The following is a 21,850-nucleotide window of genomic DNA, read 5'->3' on the forward strand; positions in this document are numbered from 1 at the left end:
GTTGAGTAAGTTTTCCACTATAACCTCTTCAAATATTTTCTCAGACCCTTTCTTTTTTTTCTTCTTCTTCTGGGATACCTGTAATTCGAATGTTGGTACACTTAATGTTATTGCTGAGGTGTCTGAGACTGTCTTCTATTCTTTTCATTCTTTTTTCTTTTTCCTGCTCTGTAGTGTTTATTTCCCCCATTCTATCTTCCAACTCACTTATTCATTCTTCTGCCTCAGTCATTCTGCTGTTTATACCATCTAGAGTATTTTTAATTTCAGTTATTTTGTTATACATTGCTGTTTGTTTTTCTGAGTTCTTATGAACTGTTTCTTGTACTTTCTCTTTTTTGTTATAGAATTTTGTATCATTTTTACTATCATTACTCTAAATTCTTTTTCAGGCATTTTTCCTATTTCCTCCTCATTTATTTGGTCTTGTGGGGTTTTTTCCTGCTCCTTTGCCTGCATGGTGTTTCTTTGTTTCCTCATGGTAGTCCAAACTTCTGGGGTTGCTTGTCCTGGTGATAGAGGGGTTTCTAGAAGACTGTCCAAACCCCAGACTAATGTCCGTGTGTTGGGTTAAACAAATACTAAGTCTAGGAAACACATACATGTATAAGACACACAATTACTGTATCCGTTAGGACATAAGGCACTGGAAAGACCTGACAGAAGAGCCCCAGTATGCTATCAGATATTCAAAGGGAAAACCAACAGAAATTGAGAACCAAAACAGAACAAGACAGAAACAAAAGCAGAAACAAACAAACAAACAAATAACACCTTACACATACAGACACTAATCCAGGGAGATTTTGTAAGCTAGGGTCAAATATAAAAAAGACCTAGAGTGCCACCAGACAGAATGGAGATTCGCAGAATGAAATTAGACAATTGTACTAAGAACTAAGATAAAGACAAAAACCTAATATTAAATACCAAGGTGGTGTGTCTTCTGGAGAATAGAGCAAGGAGTCTGAGCAGATCAATAGTGTTGCTTATAAGTATGTTAAGATAAAATAAACTAAAAATGGATGGAAGACTGGGGAACAATAGAGCATAGTATAACTGGAAATATGCAAATAAAAAGAAAGGAATAGAAATGTATAGAAGAGATGAAAGGAAGGTAGGAGAGATATATAGTTTGTACTACCAAAAACTTATCTAGAAATAGAAGTATATAAAAAGGCAAAAAAAATAGAATAAAAAATAGAATTAAAAAAATATGTTATAAAACTTGTAGATATCTTAGGACTAAGATCGTAATTAATAAAGGGAAAAAAAAGAAAGAAAAAAAAAACAGAACTGATCCCAGAATGGACCAGTTCAATAGAATTGATACTAATATTTCTGTTTCTTTAGAGTCTCAGCTGTAAGTGTCCTTCTACTTGCCTTGGGTTTTTTGTATTATTCTGTGACCAGCAGAGCTTCCTTTATTGTTCGTCTGTAAGTGTTGGTGTGTGGGGAGGGAGACGGTACAATAGTGGCTCCTTCCCCTAGGAGTGAGTGAGTAGTGGCGCACTGTTGTTTCAGTCAGGCTTGGAGGTGCCTGTTGCAGAGGGACCCTGGTGGCTCAGGTGTAAACAGAAAGTCTCAGAGTTGGGCCTCTCTCAGGGTTTTTTTTTTTTTTCTTTCTCTCAGCAGCCTCCCTGTTGCCGGCATTCCAAGGGGTTTTAAGCTAGCCCCACCCGAGGGCCTGAGGGTCCCAGTTATCCCTGAGTGCCTTAGGTGGCCCACAGAGGGTCCCTCCACTGCCTGCTGCAGGCGCCGAAAGAGAGAGAGAGGCTATGCCTGCGGCTCCTCCCCACCACCCGTGAGCCTGCAGCGTCCAGCTGCCATCATGGCTGGGCAGCTCTCAGGGGCAGGCACTGCTCACCACGGACCTCTTCCCTCCTGTCCTCTCGGTCCGTCACCTTACTGGCAACAATTTTTCTCACCCTGAACCAGCTCTCTGGTTCCCATGCTCCCACTCCCAGACCCTCTGTTCAGCTGTGAATCGACGTCTTAGTCCGGGAATGCTGAGCTCTGGTGAGGACCCTCCGTGTGTTTCTCAGTCCTCCTGTCTGCCACAGCTCTGCTGCTTCACCCTCTTTGAGCCATTGTAGATGCCTCCCTACCAGTTATGTTGGGATCCTTGCAGTCCTTTCTGGTGTCCGAGGTCATCTGCTGGTGTTCAGTTGGTTCTCTGTGGGAATTATTGCACCTTTGGTGCATTCCTAATGCATCTGTGTAGAGGGATGCATTCCACCTCCCTCTACTTCGCCGCCATCTTTTCTCTCTCTTGATTTCTCTTTGAAAAGGAAAACCAAGCCTCTTTCCTGATTCTGGAAGCTGGAAAGTATAAGACTAGGGTGCTGGCCAATTCAGTTCAAGGTACAAGCTTTCTTCCTGACTTGCAAACAGCCGCCTTCTTGCTGTCCTCACTTGGTAAGGAGAGAAGTGCTGATTGTTAATTGCCTCCTCATGCTTGTTTCCTCTGTAGACATCTTGGTAATCCAGTCCAAAAAAATTGAGAATGGAATAGAAAGAAATATTTCAAACTTTTGTGACTTCCATATTGTTCACTTTTACCAGTGTGGAAGCTTTACCATCTCAACCAAGAGTTACAAAACTGAACTTACCAGAAAACCATTTCTTAAATCCTTTCATTCTTCATTGACGTGACACTTGACACTATCTTCACTCCAATTCCTTCAATAAGTATAGAGACTAAGTGTTCTAGATACTACAATACAGCAATTAGTAGGTGGATGGGATCTTTTATATCAGTTTGTTGATCTCTAGTCTTTTTGTATCATTGTGTTTTTCCAGAATATGGAATTTAAGAGATAGCAGGAATCAAACACTGCCTTGGAGAAGGTTCAAAAGGGAAAGTGGGTGAGATCCAGAGGAAATCTCAAGGAGATCTCTGGGGCTATAAGCAACAAGTCAGATGTGTCTGTATGCGGGAGTATGTGTGACTATCTGTTGGTCTTCCTGTCCTTGAGAACAGAAAAATTCTTCAAGCTAAAAAGACAAGAGAGTTCTTATCCATTTCTTCTCATGAGCCAATTAAGAGATATCTGAAAAACTGTGAAAGTGATCCTATGAAAGTAAAGTGTTATATTGTGAAGTATCTATTGTGAATTTTTTTGCATTCTCTCCTAGGTATTTCTCAGCACAAGGCATGGTGCATGGATTTTGAACCACGTCTGGGATTATGGGATGCCCACAGACACTGTTCTCTTCACTCATTTTAACTGTGTTCTCAGCAAAGTTTACCCTACATTCTTAATCCACAAATGGGCAGAGAATAAATTAAATGCTTGCTTTTACCATGGCACTTATGGTTTGCTACCTAAACACAGGTATGTTCTAGGATTTTAAAAAATAATTTTGCTCCTGCCTTTTGGAGTCAGCAGGTCAGACTTTGAACATGAGGAGGATTTAGAGTTCATGTTTTACTACCTTGAAAATAGACTTCAACTATCTTGGAAGAATGTTAATCATCATTTCTTTTCTCTGTTTCTTTGGACTGTTCTATTCACCAACCTTAGAAAAAACAAATTTAATTTCAGGATATGGTAGCAGCTTCATCTGTCCCCACCCTTCATGTTTTTAGGGTATTATGCACTTCTTTTTTAGGCTCTGAGACCTTAGATGGTGGACAAGCAAATAGTATATTATGTCATAAAAACAAACTCCATTTTTCCAGGCCAAAAGAAAGAACCAGCAATCTGGTAAGTTTCCAGCAATAAGATGGGGGATGTGGGGGAGAGTCTTTTGAAATTCAACACTTTCTTTCTTTCACTTGAATAGAACTCTGAATCCAGACAGCTGTGGTTTGCATACTGACTTTACCACTTTCTAGCTGTGTGATATTGATCAGATTTACTTAACTATTTGTGCCTCACCTTCCTTATATATAAAATGGTGATAACATTAGCATCAACTCAGAGTTGTTTTGCACATTAGAGAGGAAAATACATGTATAGTTTATACTAGTCCCCAGCACATAGTAAATGCTCAACAATTTTCTGTTTTATTATGTTATTAATTTTCTAACTACATTAAAATTATACTCTTGGGATTTCAGTTTATGGAGGTGATTGAGTGACAACACAGAGAGGTCAATGCCATTGAAAGAATAAGTTACTTACATTTCCTAAGAGAAGGAGATATGCCGGCCATGCAGGGCCACATGGGAACACCAGGTTTGTTCAGACAGAAGCAGGAACAAGGGAAAAGCTGAGGCCAGAGCCTTTATTGGGGTTTATGTGGGATGAACAATACAGGGTAGGGTAAACAATTTAGGTTTGGCTAGTTTGAATGATTCTGGTGGGCTCTAGGCTATAGAGGTTTGCCTGGTTCCAAGCCCTGGGATGATTTAGGACAGGGGAAATATTGGCTCGGGATATGAGATTTAGATAAACAGTTGGTTGGGGTTACAGACTTGGAAGAATTGGTTGGGGCTATAGATTTGGGATTGGCTAGTTCACATATGAACGACATGTTCCTGGCATAGCCTTTAGCTATCTCTAAAACAGAGTAGCCCTCTCCCTGGCCAGTAAGCTTTTTAAGATGTCAAAACATCATAAAATACAGAAAATAAAACCATGATTATACACTGACATCCAGTTTCTCTCTTGAATGATTGAGTAGAGAGTGTACCATCCTACAGAGGTAAGGAATTCACAAGGAAAGCAACTTTGGAAGATCTGAGGAGGCTGGTTGATGACTTAAGCTTTAGAAAACTGTGTTTGGGTTACTTATGAGGTATCCCAACAGAGATACATGGCAAACATTAGGATCGATGATTCTGAAAATCAAAGTAGAGATTAGGCTTCAAGTCATCAACCCTGAAGATATACATCAGAGTCTCAGTCTTGGAGTGAGTGATAGTTCAGGATTAGGAAGAGGGACCTTGGTGAAGTTTGAACAGGCACTTCTCTTATTCTCCTTTGTGCACACGCACACACACACTCCTCATGCTGCCTTAAGAAACAATAATCTGGGGTGAGGGGTAGGGGGAAGAGGGTCTAGATCAGAAGCTAAGGGATCCCAAATGTTAAAGAGGAATTTGAAGAAGAGCGGCCATTAAAACACTGAGAAAGACAGTACAAGTGGAGAAGTACAAGAATCAGCAGTAAGGACAGGGAAACAAGAAGGGGAAAGTTTCAAGAAGGGAATGGCCAACAATGTCAAGAGTTGTGAGTCAACAAATATTTTCTGAGCCCCTTCTGTGTGTTCATTATTACATAAGTAGCAAGTATGTGAGTTAAAAGAATGGGCCTATCAACTCCCATGCCCTGAAACTCAAAAAAGCTAAGACTCATGAGAAAGTGTGCTGGAAATAAGTAAGGAAAGATGACCCAACTTTTGCATGAAACATGATTGGTCTGCATCTGAAATATAGAGTGGTATATTCTGGACATTGAACCTTGATAAACATATAACAGAACCAGAAAAATCTTCTGAGGAGGACAGTGAAAATGATGAAGGTGAACTGAAGCTCTGCCACATAAAGACAGTAGAAGTCTACAGATATAATGGGTATAAGGAAAGGGTGAATGTGGATTTCACTGAATACAAACTGGGAAGAAATATCCATGAAGCTGAAGAGAGTAAAATTTGGGACCACTATAAGCATATACACTGTATGGTTAATACAAATGTGATATTAATAGAATAAAACTTTGCTTGAAAATTTTAGGAAAGGCAAAAGAAAATATGTAGTAAATATATATTCATCAAGTATTAAGAATATAAATATATTTCATTTAAAATGTGTTATTAAAATCATGGATAACAAATCAATTTTGCCTTCATTAGTGAAAAAGATAGTTTTATTTTAGTATATGTATATATATATCAATATCTATCTATATCTATATATATATATATCTAGCTAGCTAGCTAGCTATAGCTAAAACAAATCTTAATAAATCTCTAGTGCTTACCTGTCATGTGACCTTGGAGTAGTTATGTATTTTCTCTTTCTCTTTACTTTTTGTGTTGGTAAAATGCAATTCCTATTTGCCTATCTGTTGTGAAATATAAATGGAGAAACATATAAAACTGACTAACTGTACAGCCTAGATAAATTTAATGAATATTTTTGAGTTCCTACTAGAGTCAAGTGGGGTCCTGGATACTGGGGGTAGAATGATGACACCACTAGACAGAGTCCTAGCTCTTGCTGGCCTCCTAGAAAGTAAGAGAGAAACCAAAAAATCAAAATACCATCAATGACATGGAGTAGTATGTGCTATGAAGAAACAATAAGCTGGATTTGGGAGAGAAGTCATTTTTAGATGGGCGGTTATGGAGTACTTATATGATGAGAGAGCATTTGAATCAGGATCTGAAGGAAGCGAGGGTGCAAGTCCTAAGAGAATATCTGAGAGAATAACATTCCAGACAGAAGAAATATCAAGTCCAAAGGCAGGAATGAGTGTGATTTATTCCAGGAAGAGCAAAGAACCCAGTGGAGCTAGAGTACTGGTGGAGGGGGAAAGTGGTAGGCAATAAGTTCAGAGAGGCAGGCAGGCACCAGATTACATAGAGAATTTTAGGACTAGGCCATGGTAATAACTTTGGATTATATTTTTAGTGAAATTGCAACACATTAGGGAATAATTTTACATTTTAAAAGGATCATTCAGGCTGCTGAGTGGAGAAAAATTTGTAGGGAATCAACGATAGAAACAGTGAGACTACTAACGGTGCTAAAATTAAATAATGTTAGTAAATCTTATAAAAATGGCATGTAGGTTCTCAAAATACAATAGAAATCAGAATATGATCTGAGTTTTCTGTTCCATAATAAACACTTTGCCAATTACTTTAAAAAAATCTCTCTCCCCCCAAAAAAAATTGTTTTAAGGAAGTTAAATATCAACATACCACTGGTATAAACTTATATGCCACCTTTCAAAAGTTCCTCTCTGCACATGATAAGCATTGAGTAAATATTATTGGCATTCTGATAAATACAGAATGTTTATTCAGTAAGTAATTCAGAAGGAGTATTGAGGAAAAAATCTTTTGTAAAACAAAAACATAGGTCTTTCATTTTTTTAGCTCAACTAAGAATTAAGTATTTTCTTAGCTTAACTCCTTTCCAAAAAGACTTACATTAATTTTGCTGGATTCAAATTTTTATTCTTCAGATTTCTGAGCCATCGAGTTTTTTTCTGTGATGAGCTACCCTACCACATAATTTCTGGAAGGATTCTGATAAAACCAAATGTTGGAAAGTTCACAGAGACAAAGGCTGTCTTAGAGGATGGCACAGAAGAGGACGCTGATGTGGTTATCTTTGCCACAGGATATACTGTTTCTTTCCCCTTTTTGGAAGATAATTCAACAGTTCTGGACAGCCAGCACTCCATGTTTAAATGTCTTCCCCCCTAAGCTAGAGGAATCAACGCTAGCTTTCATTGGCATCCTCCAGCCAATGGGAGCCACCATTCCCACATCAGAACTCCAGAGCCAATGGGCTGTACGTGTATTCAAGGGTATGTCCTGACATTCTGCATATTTAGACAAGATAGCCATCCAGATAATGTGATTTCAGAGGCATTGCAGAAGTCTTCTGCTGCAAAATACATCTGAAGTTAACCTTTACAGTATCTGAAATTCTGACTTGAGATTTTTTTTTACTTCAGTGTTTGATTTAAACTTTATGATTCATGTATGAAAATAAAGATTAAAAAATTATGATGATACCTCATGATATCATCAAATGACAGCTTATTGGCAAATAATTCTTTAGAGAACGTCAGAGATGTACATAGTATAGGAAGTGAGGGCAGTAGAAGAAAGATCTCAACCTAAAGTATACATGGGAAATAACAGTTATCTTACTTTCCAGTGTTGCTAGGATCTTTCTGGAATGAGCCTAAATTAAAGGGAGCATTTTTGCCTGTCAAGTTCAAAATATAGACAGGACAATCAAAGTCACAGAATTTTGAACTGTGAGTTATGTGACTTACGAAAATTATGGCAGTCATAGGGTAATGGAATAGCACCACAGCACAATTAAAAGAGTAAGAGCTCTGTAATCAAATGAACTTGGGATTAAAATCCAGTTCCTCCACGTACTGACTGCCTGGTCTTGACATGTTACTTGACCTCCACAATTCCCTCACTTATAAAAATGGGAACACTTACATGTACTTTGCAGAGTGGTAAGAATTAACAATTAAGCATCTGACTTTTGTAGACAGTCAATGAATATTGATTGAATAAATAAAGATTAGCCATTGTGCTTGTAATTCTTTATTATTATTCTTTACTATATCATTAATTCTAAGGCTGAGAATAAATTGATGAAGACAGATTCAAACCCTCCTTTATGAAATGATGTCAATCACATTGTAGTAATTCTGCTCATTTGTTTGCTTTTTCTTTAAAAAGTTTCCCATATTTTCCTAGAACATTCTGGTTTTCAAAATGTAGGGTGGCATCCATCAAAGAAATGAAGAATTATAGAAAAGTGTCTTCCCTGAGTTAAGATGGAAAATTAAGAAGAAATCTCTATTCAATGAAAACAATCAGGAGACACTGAGTCACTATTAGTAGCTATAATACAATATGCATTAGAAAACTAAATGATAACATAAATGAACAGTGTAATTCACTATTTAAAGGAGAGCCAGAGTGAATACTCTGGTAATGGGACTACACACATACTACCTTGTGTCTTGTCATTGGATGCAACTCCCTTCAGTCTATCCTGCTTTGTGAGCTTTAAGGTCTGCTAGTCAAGATGTGAACTCATTAAACACATGTCTTTGCATCTGTAAGCCATGTGCACCTGATAAAACAATGAATGGAGGAGAGAAAAGATGGTGGCGAAGTAGAGAGACGTGGAGTGCATCCCTCTCCACAGATGCATTGGGAATGCACGGAAGGACGCAGTAATTCCCACAGAGAACCAGCTGAACACCAGCAGACGGCCTCGGACACCAGAAAGGGCTGCGGGGAGCCCGACATAGCCGGTAGGGAGGCATCTACAAGGGCTCAAAGAGGGTGAAGCGGCAGAGCTGTGGCAGACGAGAGGGAGTGAGAAACATACGGAGGGTCCACAGCGCAGCTCAGCGTTCCCGGAACGAGACATCGATCCGCGGCTGAACGGAGGGTCCAGGAGCGGGAGCGTGGGAACCGGAGAGCTGGTTCAGGGTGAGAAACATTGTTGCCGGTGGGGTGACAGACCTAGAGGACAGGAGGGAAGAGGTCCGCGGGGAGCAGTGCTTGTCCCTGAGAGCTGCCCGGCCATGATGGCAGCTTGAGGCTGCAGGCTCACGGGCGGGGAGGAGGAGCCGCGCACGAGTAGCCTCTCTCTCTCTTTTGGCACCTCTGCAACAGGCAGTGGAAAGACACCGGAGGGCCAACTAAGGCGCTCAGGGATAACAAGCACCCTCAGGCACTCAGGCGGGGCTAGATTAAAACTCCTTGCAACGCCAGCAGCAGGGAGGCTGCCGAGAGAAAAAAAACAACAACAACAGCAACAACAAAAAAAAAAACCTGAGAGAGGCCCAACTCTAAGACTTTCTGTGTACGCCTGAGCCACCAGCACCCTCTGCAACAGGCACCTCCAAGCCCGACTGAAACAACAGTGCGCCACTGCTCACTCACTCCCAGGAGAAGGAGCCACTATTGTACCCTCTCCCTCCCCACACACCGACGCTTACAGACGAACAATAAAGGAACCTCTGCTGGTCACAGAATAACGCAAAAAAAAACCCAAGGCAAGGAGAAGGACACTTACAGCTGAGACGCTAAGGAAACAGAAATAGTAGTATCAATACCTATTGAACTGGTCCATTCTGGGATCAGTTCTGGATTTTTTTTTTTTTCTTTCTCTCTCTCTCTTTTTTTTTTTTTTTTTTTTTTTTGATTTATTAAATACGATCTTAGCCCTAAGGGATTTACAAGTTTTATAACATAATTTTTTAATGATATTTTTTATTCTTTTTTTTTTCTCCCTTTTTATATACTTCTATATCTAGCTAAGTTTTTGGTAGTATGGACAAAATATCTCTCATACTTTCCTTTCATCCCTATCTTTTATACATTTCTATTCCTTTCTTTTTATTTGCATATTTCCAACCACATTGCACTCTTCTGTTCCCCTTTCTTCCAGCCTTTTTAAGTTTATTTTATTTTAACATACTTATAAGCAACACTATGGGTCTGCTCAGACTCCTTGCTCTATTCTCCAGATGACGCACTGCCTTGGTATTTAATATTAGGCTTTTGTCTTTATCTTAGTTCTTAGTAGAGTTGTCTAATTACATTCTGAGAATCTCCATTCTCTCTGGTGGTACTCCAACTCTTTTCTATATTTGATGCTAGCTTACAAAAGCTCCCTGGATTGATGTTTGTATGTGTAGGGTGTTATTTGTTGTTTGTTTGCTTTTGCTTTTGTCTCTGATTTGTTCTGTTTCATTTGTCAATTTCTGCTGGGTTTCTCTTTGAATATCTGATAGCACACTGGGGTTCTGTCAGGTCTTTCTAGAGCCTTATGTCCTAACGGATTCAGTAATTGTGTGTCTTATACATGTATGTGTTTCCTAGACTTAATATTCGTTTACTCCAATACTTGGACATTAGTCTGAGGCTTGGACAGTCTTCTATAAACACCTCTATCACCAGGACAAGCAACCCCAAAAGTTTGGACAACCATGAGGAAACAAAGAAACACCATGCAGGCAAAGGAGCAGGAAAAAAACCCACAAGACCAAATAAATGAAGAGGAAATAGGAAAAATGCCTGAAAAAGAATTTAGAGTAATGATAGTAAAAATGATACAAAATCTCGATAACAAAATAAAGTACAAGAAACAGTTCATAAGAACTCAGAAAAACAAACAGCAATGGATAACAAAATAACTGAAATTAAAAATACTCTAGATGCTATAACCAGCAGAATGACTGAGGCAGAAGAACGAATAAGTGAGTTGGAAGATAGAATGGGGGAAATAACTGCCACAGAGCAGGAAAAAAAAAAAGAATAAAAAGATTAGAAGACAGTCTCAGAGACCTCAGTGATAACATGAAGCGTACCAACATTCGAATTATAGGCATCCCAGAAGAAGAAGAAAACAAGAAAGGGTCTGAGAAAATATTTGAAGAGGTTCTAGTGGAAAACTTCCCCAACATGGGAAAGGAAATAATTAACCAAGTCCAAGAAGCGCAGAGAGTCCCATACAGAATAAACCCAAGGAGAAATACACCAAGACACATATTAATCAAACTAACGACAATTCAACACAAAGAAAAAATATTAAAAGCAGCAAGAGAAAAGCAACAAATAACATACAAGGGAAAGCCCATAAGGATAACAGCTGACCTTTCTACAGAAACTCTGCAGGCCAGAAGGGAATGGCAGGATATACTGAAAGTCCTGAAAGAGAGAAACCTACAGCCAAGAATACTCTACCCAGCAAGAATCTCATTCAGATTTGAGGGAGAAATCAAAAGCTTTCCAGACAAGCAAAAGTTAAGAGAATTCAACACCACCAAACCAGCCTTATAACAAGTGCTAAAGGAACCTCTTTAAGCAGGAAACACAAGAGAAGGAAAACACCTACAAATACAAACTTAAAACAATTCAGAAAATGGTAATTGGAACACACATGTCAATAATCACTTTAAATGTAAATGGATTAAATGCTCCAACCAAAAGACACAGACTGGCTGAATGGATACAAAAACAAGACCCTTCTATATGCTGCCTACAAGAAACCCACTTCAGACCAAGGGACACATATAGACTGAAAGTAAAGGGATGGAAAAAGATATTCCATGCAAATGGAAGTCAAAAGAAAGCTGGAGTAGCAATACTCATATCAGACAAATTAGACTTGAAAGTAAAGACTATTAAAAGAGACAAGGAAGGACACTACATAATGATCAAGGGATCCATTCAAGAAGAACATATCACAATGGTAAATATCTATGCCCCCAATATAGGAGCATCTCAATACATAAGGCAAATGCTAACAGCTATAAAAGGGGACATCGACAGTAACACAATAATAGTGGGAGACTTGAACACCCCACTTACATCAATGGACAGATCATCCAAACAGAAAATAAATAAAGACACACAAGCTTTAAAAGACACATTAGACCATCTCGACTTTATTGATATTTATAGGACATTCCATCCAAAAACGACAGACTACACGTTCTTCTCAAGTGCACATGGAACATTTTCCAGGATAGATCACATCTTGGGTCACAAATCAAACCTCAGCAAATTCAAGAAAATTGAAATCATATCAAGCACCTTCTCAGACCACAACGCCATGAGACTAGATATCAATTACAGGAAAAAAACTGCAAAAAATACAAACACATGGAGGCTAAACAATTCAATCCTAAACAACCGAGGAATCACTAAAGAAATCAAAGAGGAAATCAAAAAATATCTAGAAACAAATGACAACGAAAACACAACAACCCAAAACCTATGGGATGCAGCAAAAGCAGTTCTAAGAGGGAAGTTTATAGCAATACAGTCCTACCTTAAGAAACAAGAAAATGATCGAATAAACAACCTAAGCTTACACCTCAAACAACTAGAGAAAGAAGAACAAAGAAACCCCAAAGGGAGCAGAAGGAAAGAAATCATAAAGATCAGAGCAGAAATAAATGAAAAAGAAAGCAAAGAAACCATAAGAAAAATAAATAAAACTAAAAGCTGGTTCTTTGAGAAGATTAACAAAATTGATAAACCATTAGCCAGACTCATCAAGAAAAAAAGGGAGAAGATGCAAATCAACAGAATTAGAAATGAAAAAGGAGAAGTCACAATGGACACCTCAGAAATACAAAACATCATGAGAGACTACTACAAGCAACTCTATGCCAATCAATTGGATAACCTGGAAGAAATGGATACATTCTTAGAAAAATACAATCTTCCAAGACTGAACCAGGAAGAAATAGAAACCATGAACAGACCAATCACAAGTACGGAAATTGAGGCAGTGATTAAAAATCTCCCAACACACAAAAGCCCAGGACCAGATGGGTTCACGGGCGAATTCTATCAAACATTTTGAGAAGTGTTAACACCTATCCTTCTCAAACTCTTCCAAAATATTGCAGAAGGCGGAGCACTCCCAAACTCATTCTATGAGGCTACCATCACCCTGATACCAAAACCAGGCAAAGATGTCACAAAAAAAGAAAACTACAGACCAATATCACTGATGAATATAGATGCAAAAATCCTCAACAAAATACTAGCTAACAGACTGCAACAGCACATTAAAAAAATCATACACCATGATCAAGTGGGGTTTATCCCTGGGATGCAAGGATTCTTCAATATACGCAAATCAATCAATGTGATACATCATATCAACAAATTGAAGGATAAAAACCATATGATCATTTCAATAGATGCCGAAAAAGCTTTTGACAAAGTTCAACATCCATTTATGATAAAAGCTTTCCAGAAAATGGGCATAGAAGGAAATTACCTCAACATAATAAAAGCCATATATGCAAAACCAAAAGCCAACATCGTTCTCAATGGGGAAAAACTGGAAGAATTCCCTCTAAGAACAGGAACAAGACAAGGGTGTCCACTCCAACCACTATTATTCAACATAGTTTTGGAAGTTTTAGCTACAGCAATCAGAGAAGAAAAAGAAATAAAAGGAATCCAAATTGGAAAAGAAGAAGTAAAACTGTCACTCTTTGCAGATGACATGATATTATATATAGAAAATCCTAAAGACTCCACCAGAAAACTGCTAGCACTAATTGATGAGTTTAGTAAAGTAGCAGGATACAAAATTAATGCACAGAAATCTCTTGCATTCCTATACACTAACAACGGAAGAGCAGAAAGAGAAATTAAGGAAACTCTCCCATTCACCATTGCAACCAAAAGAATAAAATACCTAGGAATAAACCTGCCTAAGAAGGCAACAGATCTGTATGCAGAAAACTTTAAGACATTGATGAAAGAAATCAAAGACGACACAAACAGATGGAGGGATATACCATGTTCCTGGATTGGAAAAATCAACATAGTGAAAATGTCTGTACTACCCAAAGCAATTTACAGATTCAATGCAATCCCGATCAAATTACCAATGTCATTTTTCACAGAAGTAGAACAAGAAATCTTACGATTTGTATGGAAACGCAAAAGACCCTGAATACCCAAAGCAATCTTGAGAAGGAAAAATGGAGTTGGTGGAATCAGGCTTCCTGACTTCAAACTATACTACAAGGCCATAGTGATCAAGACAGTATGGTACTGGCACAAAAATAGAAAGGATGATCAATGGAATAGAATAGAGAACTCAGAAGTAAACCCAAACACATATGGGCACCTTATCTTTGACAAAGGAGGCACGAGTATACAATGGAAAAAAGACAGCCTCTTCAATAAGTGGTGCTGGGAAAATTGGACAGCAACATGTAAAAGAATGAACTTAGAACACTTCCTAACACCATACACAAGAATAAACTCCAAATGGATTAAAGACCTACATGTAAGGCCAGACACTATAAAACTCCTAGAGGAAAACATAGGCAGAACACTCTATGACATACATCAAAGCAAGATCCTTTTTGACACACCTCCTAGAATCATGGAAATCAAATCAAGAATAAACGAATGGGACCTCATGAAACTTAAAAGCTTTTGCACAGCAAAAGAAACCATAAACAAGACAAGAAGGCAACCCTCAGAATGGGAAAAAATAATTGCCTATGAAACAACGGACAAAGGATTAACCTCCAAAATATACAAGCAGCTCATGCAGCTTCATACCAAAAAAGCAAATAACCCAATCCGCAAATGGGCAGAAGACCTAAATAGACATTTCTCCAAAGAAGACATACAGATGGCCAACCAACACATGAAAAGATGCTCAACATCACTAATCATCAGAGAAATGCAAGTCAAAGCCACAATGAGGTATCACCTCACACCAATCAGAATGGCCATCATCACAAAGTCTGGAAACCACAAATGTTGGAGAGGCTGTGGAGAAAAGGGAACTCTCCTGCACTGTTGGTGGGACTGTAAGTTGGTACAGCCACTATGGGAAACAATTTGGAGGTTCCTTAAAAAGCTACAAATAGAACTACCATATGATCCAGTCATCCCACTACTGGGCATATACCCAAAGAAAACCATAATCCCAAAAGAAACTTGTACCATAATGTTTATTGCAGCACTCTTTACAATAGCCAGGACATGGAAGCAACCTAAATGCCCATCAACAAATGAATGGATAAAGAAGATGTGGCATATATATACAATGGAATATTACTCAGCTATAAAAAGGGATGAGATGGAGCTATATGTAATGAAGTGGATAGAACTACAATCTGTCATACATAGTGAAGTAAGTCTGAAAGAGAAGGACAAATATTGTATGCTATCTCACATATATGGAATCTAAAAATGGTACTGATGAACTCAGTGACAAGAATAAGGATGCAGATACAGAGAATGGACTGGAGAACTCGAGGTTTGGGAGGGGGCGGGGGGTGAAGGGGAAACTGAGACGAAGTGAGAGAGTAGCACAGACATATATATATTACCAACTGTAAAATAGTCAGTGGGAAGTTGTTGTATAACAAAGGGAGTCCAACTCGAGGATGGAAGATGCCTTAGAGGACTGGGGCAGGGAGGGTGGCGGGGACTCGAGGGGGGGGGGCGTCAAGGAAGGGAGGGAATATGGGGATATGTGTATAAAAACAGATGATTGAACCTGGTGTACCCCCAAAAAGATAAAAAAAAATTTAAAAAAAATTAAGGTTTTCTGAAAGGAAAAAAAAAAAAAAAAAAAAACAACAATGAATGAAGGGCATTCCAGAGCAACCTGAATCCATCTCCCCCACTCCTGTGCTACCTCACTCATGATGTTTTCTACCAAACTGCCTCTCATAGTACCCATTTCTTCTTGAAACCACATCTTTTCAATAAGAAAACCATGTTCACATTTGAAATTTCTTTCCTAGGATTGAACAAATTACCTTCAGTGAGTGGCATGATGGCTGACATAAGAAAGAAGAGAAAAAAAAAATGGAAAAAGAGCAAGAAACTTGCTTCTTAATAAAAGTCAATTGAAAATGTTTAGGTGGAGTTGTTTGTCTTTCAAGTATTTTTTATATTTTTCTCGTGATAGAAATCTCAGCCTATTTGCCTGGATGATATCGCAAATTGTCAACTTTTTAATTTCCTCTTAACCAAGCATAAATATCACATATGGAATACTTATGGAATGGAATGGATAAAGAATGGTCCAAACTGGAAACTTCAGAATTTTGTCTAAATTTCATGGAACACTAAATACAACATACAATTAAAAATTTACATCTTACCATAACCTTAGAGATGTAAAGCATGTGAATGTGTTTCAAACCTTTTAAGGTTTGAAAAGATAAACCAATATGAGAAATGAGATAGCAAATCATTGCAGAATCCAATTAAAATTCTGATGCAAGGTCAGAAGCTTGTGAATTGCACCGAATCTTCTTAATGGAAAATTATTCTCAACCATTGGGGCTAGGAATGTAATTTATTTCTATTCAGCAAATATCTATTGAGAATCTGCAATGTGAAGGTCACAGCATGTTCTCTATGAGCAAAAGGGTTTATTCTAAGGACAGTCAGTTATCCAGTAACTTTGGTTTAAGAAGGTGGGCCAAGAGTTGCATTTCAGTAATATTTAAAATCAAATTAATGTCACACTTATCTAAATAACTGGCCTGTACAATTCATATAGCATATTCCTCACCACCGATTTACCAAAATGAGACTACATCTAATTGAGAATTAAATTCATATCCAAAGTACAGGACTTAGGAAAAGACAAAAATCTCCTGAAACCCATCTATTGCTACCCAAGATCCTTGGAAGGATTTGATGGGGAAAAATACAGTACGTGAGTATTTTGTTAGAAACCATTGAGACTGTGGTCAATGAAAACAGAAAATTCACTTTCTCTCTCACTTTTTAGAGTAATCATCAACCAATGTTTAGAGGAAGTTGTGCTTGGAGAGATGGGAGGTACTGATATTTTCCTCTTCTGGTGTCAGATTCCTGAATAATTCCCGTGATACACTCAGAGTGCAATATGTGGATTACATGGATGAAATTGCCTCTGAAATAGGAGTGAAACCCAACCTGTTCTCCCTTCTCCTGTGGGATCCAAAGCTGGTTCTGGAAATTTTCTTTGGGTCATGCACACCTTACCAGTACCACCTACAAGGGCCAGGGAAGTAGGCTGGGGCCCAGGGAGCCATCTTGACTCAGAGAGAGCGGATCATCAAGCCCCTGAGGACTCGCATCCTCACCTGTGACCAAACTCCATACTCTGTGCCATTTTGGTTAAAAGTGTCTGTGTAGTCCTTCTCCTCTTTATTCTCACTTTAGTCATTATTAAAGGATAATCCAGCGGAGAAGGGGAAGCTGGGACGAAGTGAGAGAGTAGCATTGACATATATACACTATCAAATGTAAAATAGATAGCTAGTGGGAAGCTGCTGCATAACACAGGGAGATCAACTTGATGATGGGTGATGACTTAGAGGGATGGGATAGGGAGGGTGGGAAGGAGTCGTGGGAGGGAGGGGATATGGGGATATATGTATAAATACAGCTGACTCACTTTAGTGTACAGCAAAAACTGGCACAACAGTGTAAAGCAATTATATTCCAATAAGGAGCTTAAAAAATAAAAATAAAGAGGTTAAAAAAAAGAATAATCCTCCTATGATCATTATGATATTATAGGTTAACAGTGACACACACTAATTAAGAGACTAGGCATGTGGAAGTGTTTATCCCTCATTTCAGACTATATCAGTGCAGTAAATTGTCTAATAATTCCAAAATTACTCACATACTAGTATTTCACAAAATTGGAGGTTTCAGAAGTCCAAAGGGACAAAGTAAAAACTTAAGCTAAAGCCGACCCCAAAATTGGAGATTTCAAATGAAATGGTTTACACATTACTCTGGAAAAGTATATTTAATTTCTATAGTATGACAAATGTTCTAAGTTACCAAGTTCTCCTAGTCTCCTTTCATATGAATTGCAAACTCTTTGTTTTGCATGTAAAACCCAGGCTAGGAAAACGTATCTCTTCAGTGACTTAGAAAAGTTAACAATGAACAAATGTCTTCACCAGAAACCCTTTCCACTAGGGTCACATTCCATAGAATCATGGATATAGAGGTAACAGGTTATTTCAAGTATTATTGAGGGTATTTTCAGGGTATGGATGGTGCCAAGGAGAAAAAGGGGGAAATAATGGAAGTCAGGAAATATACAAAATTTTGTCTTCTATTCATACTATCAAAATACAAGAATAAATTCTATAGTAAACATACAAAATTCTATAAAAACACTGAGGAGAATGAAAAGAAGAAACGGGGAAAGATCAAATATTTACAACATTTACAGAGACTTACAATTAATCAGAGAGATGAAATATTTTAGTCTCTGGGTCAGTCACTCACATTACAGGCTATGTTTGAGCTTAGTCTTACTGTTCTCTAAAAGGGGTTTCTCCCCCAGATTTCTTGAGGTATGATTGAAAATTTATAAATTGTATATTTTTAAAGTGTGCAATGTGATGTTTTGATATAAATATGCATAGTGAAATGATTACCACAATCAAGCTGATTAATGTATTAACTACATCATTGTTACCTTTGCGTGTTGTGTGTGTGGTGAGAACACAAGATCTGTCCTCTTAGCAAATATCAAGTATACAATACAATATTTTTAACTATAGTCACCATACTGTGCATTAGGTCTCCAGAAGTTGTTCATCTTATAATTGAATGTCTGTTCCCTTTGACCAACATCTCTCCATTTCCCCACCAGACCCCAATAAACACTCTTCTGTTCTCTGTTTCTAAGAGTTAAATTTTGCAAAATTCCACATGTAACTGAAACAATGCAGTATTTGCCTTTTCATGTTTGGCTTATTTCATTTAGCATAATGTCCTCCTGTTTCATCTATTATGCTCAAATGGCAGGATATCCTTCTAAGACTGAATAAAATTCCATTGTGTATATCTGTCACATTTTTCTTTATCCCTTTATCCTCTGATGGACACATAGGTTGCTTCCATATCTTGTGATTAACATTGCATTGAACATGGGAGTACAGATATCTCTTCCAGATTCTGTTCTCATTTCTTTTGAATGTATACCCAGAAGTGGGATTGCTGGACTATATGGCAGCTCTATTTTTAATGTTTTGAGGAACTACCATACAATTTCCCTAAGTGGCTGTATCAGTTTACGTTTCCACCATCAGTGTAAAGGACTCCATTTTCTTCCACAATACTTATATTTTGACTTTTTAATAATAGGCATCTTCACATGTGTGAGGTGATACCTTATTTTATATTTGCATTTCCCTAATGATTAGTGTTGTTGAACATCTTTTCATGTACCTGTTGGCCATTTATATCTTCTTTGGAAAAATGTCTCATCAAGCCCTTTGCCCACTTTTAAACTGTTTTTTTTTCTATTGAGGTCTGTGACTTGCTAATATATCTTGGACATTAATCACTAATTGAATATATTGTTTGCAAATATTTTCTCCCATTCCCTAGGTTGCCTCTTAATTTTGTTGCTTGTGTTAATGCTGCATAGAAAATTTTTAGTTTGATATAGTCCCACTTGTTTATTTTTGCTTTTATTGCCTATGTTTTTTGTGTCATAAGCCAAAAATAATTGTCAATACCGACATCAAAGAGCTTTTCCCCTATGTTTCCTTCTAGGAGTTTTATGGTTTCAGGTCTCACATTTAAGTCTTTAACACACTTGAGTTGATTTTTGCATATGGCATCAGATAACAGTCCAATTTCATCCTTTTGCATGAGGATATCCAGTTTTACCAGTACATTGATTGAAAAGGTTATCCTTTCCCCATTGTGTATTCTTGGCATTTTGGTCAAAGATTAGTTGACTGTATATGCCTGAGTTTATTTCTGGGCTATATATTCTGTTCCATTGGTATATGTGGGGGGTTTTTTAAACTTGTTATTTTGCATTGAAGTATGGCTAATTAACAATGTTGTGATAGTTTCAGGTACACAACAAAGTGACTCATCTATACATACAGATGTATGCATTCTCTCCCAAACTACCCTCCCATCCAGGCTGCCACATAATTTGTTTTTATGCCAGTATCATACTATTTTGATTGGGATAGCTTTGTAATATATTTTAAAATCAGGAAGTACGATGTCTCCAGTTTTGGTCTAGCTTAAGATTGCTTTAGCTACTCAAAGTCTTTTGTGATTCCATACAAATTTTATGGTTGTTTTTCTATCTCTCTAAAAAAAAAAGCCATTGGAATTTTGCTAAGAATTTGCACTGAATATGTGGATTGCTTTAGCTATCATGGATATTTTGACAATACTAATTATTCCAATACATGAACACAGGATATCTTTCCAATTATGTGTGTCTTCTTCAATTTCTTTCATCAAAGTTTTGTGGGTTTTAAGTACAGATATTTTACTTCCTTGGCTTAATTTGTTCTTCAGTCTTTTATTCTTTTGATGTTATTGTAAATGAGATTTGTTTTCTTAATTTCTTTTCAGATGGTTTGTTGCTAGTATATAGTAATGAAACTGATTTTGTGTGTTAATTTTGAATCTACAACTTTACTGAATTTATTTATTAGCTCTAACAGTTTTTAGTGGAGTCTTTAGGGTTTTCTGTATGTAAGATCATATCATCTGCAAACAGAGAATTTTACTTCTTCCTTTCTGATTTGGATGCCTTTTATTTCTTTTTCTTGCTTAATTGCTCTAGCTTTTAGTACTATGTTGAATGAAATGGTAAGAGTGGGTATCCTGGTACTGTTCCTGAACATATATCAAGTTAATTATGTTGAGATATACTCCCTCTAAACCCAGTTTTTTGAGAATTTTTATCATGAAAGTCTATTGAATTTTATCAAATGCTTTTTCTGTGTGTATTGAGATGATCATATGATTTTTATTTGCCATTCTTTAATATGGTGTATCACTTTGATTCATTTATGTATATTGAAACTTTCTTACACCCAAGGGACAAATATAACTTTATCATAGTATATGATTCTTTTAATGTGCTATTTAATTCAGTTTGCTAGGCTTTTGTTAAAGAATTTTACATCTGTGTTCATCAGAGTTATAGACCTGTAATTTTCTTTTCTTATAGTGTTCTTGTCTGGCTTTGGTAACAGGTTAATACCAGTCTTGTAAAATGAGTTTGATAGTGTTCCTTCCTCTTCAGTTTTTGAAAGAGTTTAAGAAAGATTCGTATTTTATGTTTTAAATGTTTGGTAGAATTCACCAGTGAAGTCATCTGGTCTGGATTTTCTTTGTTGGGAGACTTTTACTACTGATTCTGTCTCTTTACCTGTTATTAGTATGTTCATATTTCTTATTTTTTCATGATTCAGCCTTGGTAGGTTATATGTCTTTAGGAATGTATACATTTCTTCTAGGTTATCTAATTTGTTGGCATGTAATTGTTAGTAGCCTCTTGTGATCCTTTGCATTTCTTTGATATCAGTTGTAATGTCTCCTCTTTCATATCTCTTTTATTTTTTGAGTATTGTCCCTTTTTTCTCAGTCTAGAAAGGTTTGTCATTTTTGTTTATCTTTTTAAAAAAGTTTTGTTTACCTTTTCTATTGTGTATATTGTTTCTATTTCATTTATTTTTGCTCTGATCTTTGTTAATTCCTTCTTTCTGCTAACTTTGGGCTTTGTTTGTTCTCTTTCTATTCCTTGAGGTATGAAGTTAGGTTGTTTATTTGAGATTGTTTTCCCCTTCATGTAGGCATTTATCATTTGAAACTTCCCTTTGTACTG

General features: G+C 37.3%; 1 pseudogene; it reads left to right on the plus strand.

Annotated features, from left to right (window-relative positions):
• LOC130848804 (flavin-containing monooxygenase 5-like) overlaps window positions 1-17,367 on the plus strand; it is a 73,127-nt pseudogene extending 55,760 nt beyond the window's left edge.
• The last annotated feature ends 4,483 nt before the right edge of the window (window positions 17,368-21,850 follow it).

This window comes from Hippopotamus amphibius, chromosome 3 (genome assembly GCF_030028045.1).
Source record: "Hippopotamus amphibius kiboko isolate mHipAmp2 chromosome 3, mHipAmp2.hap2, whole genome shotgun sequence".
Taxonomy (NCBI): Eukaryota; Metazoa; Chordata; class Mammalia; order Artiodactyla; family Hippopotamidae; genus Hippopotamus; species Hippopotamus amphibius.